Genomic DNA, 2,363 nt, shown 5'->3' on the forward strand with positions numbered 1-2,363 from the left:
GAGTAGTCGGCGTGAAGGGCATCGAGTTACTGCCACAGAGCTCAGGCGGGCGGCACTGGGTGCTACAAAACAGGTTAGGTACTCAGTGAACAGACGCTGTTGGGAGGAACATGCCAAATTGGTGAGATGATGGGTGGCGTATGCATCTTTAGGATGGAGGAATGGCAAAGCTTGCTAGGAAAATGGTGCATTGACAGTGGTGCTGTGGGCGTTGTAGGCGGTTCACTACTGACATCACCGTTGCACGGCGCACAGGCAATTCAGTTGAAGTGCTGGACGGGCCACAATGAATGCATTGCAGGTGGAAGTGGTGCACTTTGTTGGGAGGTGAAAATGATGCGGCGCAGCTGGCGACTGGGTGCATCATGAGTGAGCTACTGGCTGGCCGGGCAAAGTGGAGCTAATGCTCGTAGGAGTGTCTGGTCGCTTGGTGAGAACGTTTAACACGGGATGCAGCATAGCTGGTGAGACAAGGCTGTGAGGCATACAGAGATGAGGCATGAACGACGGTGGGGTAACACAGGTGAAGATTTGGAAGGGGTCGGCAGGTTGAGTGACCTGTGCCAACAGCGCTGGGGATTGTACTGACCGCTGGAGTTGTGGCTTATTCGATCTTGGTGGACACAGAAGATCATGGATTGTATCTGCGGTAGCGACAGTTGGCACGGTCTGAGGCAGCGGAGTCTCCAAGGTGCAGAGCTCCCATGCTTACTTGGAGGCTGGCTCAGCGGACAGCCTGGATGGATCGTGCGGAGGGTTGGTCGGGGGCCAAGTGGCAGGTGCGATGTTGTTTGAGACATCCAGTAGCATGCTGTGCGGGAGCCGGTGTTGGGTTGGCAACATCGCCACTATTACATTCTATCGTTGGTGGCGAAAAAGGCGATAAAGTGGCTGGTATCATTGTTTGCTGATACCCTGGACGAAAAGATTGTACATGTACTTGCACAAAAGAGACTCCTGCTGAAAGCTAGGGACTGCATGGTAGTGCATCTGTCAGTCGATGAGACAGTATCGTGGCTGGTCGATGGAAGGAGGCTGGCCTGATGACGATGGCATACGGACGCAGGAGGAGGTGAACTTGATGCTGGCCGTGAGGGTGTTAGCAGAGCTGAGTCGCATACCATGCAGTCAGCCTCGGCAAGAGGGCAAGGCGTGTAATAGCTTGTCGTAGAGGTACGGGCCAGGCGATGGAAATGTGAGGGAAAGTTAGAGGTGAAGTGGCAGGATGTAGAGGAGTTTAAGACTTTCAACTTAATCACTGGAAAAACACTTTTATGAGTTCCAAATTCAATACCTCGCGACAAGTTTTCTAAGTAAGGCAGAGCAATAAGGTTGGTCTGATTGCATTCCTTAAGTCATGCAGAAGCCATTGATTCCTTTTTAGCAGTATCTAAGGAACAGATACTTTGTAAACCATTGTGGCAGACAATTACAGGGAGCTTCCATAAAATTTGGACCAAAGGAGATAAATGAAAATGAACCTTATATTTGAAATAAGCACATAACATTACATAGCTGTCGAAGTTTTCAGCACTATACCTCGAAGAATAGGTAATTAACAATTTTTGGTCTAAGACCCACATCTCCCCTTAAATAGTTCGCAAATGGCCAGTTCATGATAAGTAATGTGACTGTGTTTTGGACATGTGTAGATTACCAGTACAATGTGTGAAGAACGAGGCTTTAGTCCAAGTTGCTCGTAGTTGGATGCATGTGCTGAACTATGTGGCATGGTTATTTGTGTTGTCAAAATAACGGTGTTACCAATGAAGACATGTAAATATTGGTAAAGATTTGGAAAGTGATAAATAAAGTCTGTTTAATTACAGCTTTTCTGATATGTGAATCTTTTTTGACCAATCAACATCAACCCTTCTGAAGTCGTCAAGGCTTGCCTCATTTCACTGCTCTCTATCGTTCTGACACGTCCGTGAACAGAAGCAGCTGGTGCCTCCAACAGTGCCAAAAATCTCATTCACTTGCATGCATTTATTAAAATAAGAGCTTGACACTGTACTACATGTTTGTTGCAATGTAGCTTTGGATCAGCTACGAACTAAAGCAAGCATGACCCTGTGGGCCATACCAAGAAGACAATTTCACAGATAGGATTTATACCTAGGCCACTTGCATTAGAATTGGGCACCGGTGAAAATTGAGAACTTTGCCGTGCCATTCTAAAACTGGCAAACAAGGCAGCAGTGCCCAAGGAAAGGAACCATGCTGTTCATTAGTGCTTGCTTGTATACACCATGGCATAATGCCATTTGATCTTCACATCGTATGAAGTGTACCAGCTGTAATGGGCAAATCTACCAAGTGTTTGAAAGCAGGACAGTGCAGCATGCCCCATTTCGCAAAAT

The 2,363-nt window shown here is 47.2% G+C and overlaps 1 protein-coding gene across 3 annotated transcripts in view; it reads left to right on the plus strand.

Annotated features, from left to right (window-relative positions):
* yki (Transcriptional coactivator yki) overlaps window positions 1–2,363 on the plus strand; it is a 195,264-nt gene that overhangs the window by 188,209 nt on the left and 4,692 nt on the right. The gene's annotated exons all lie outside the window — the stretch shown is intronic.

Source organism: Dermacentor variabilis, chromosome 2, assembly GCF_050947875.1.
Source record: "Dermacentor variabilis isolate Ectoservices chromosome 2, ASM5094787v1, whole genome shotgun sequence".
NCBI classification, from domain to species: Eukaryota; Metazoa; Arthropoda; class Arachnida; order Ixodida; family Ixodidae; genus Dermacentor; species Dermacentor variabilis.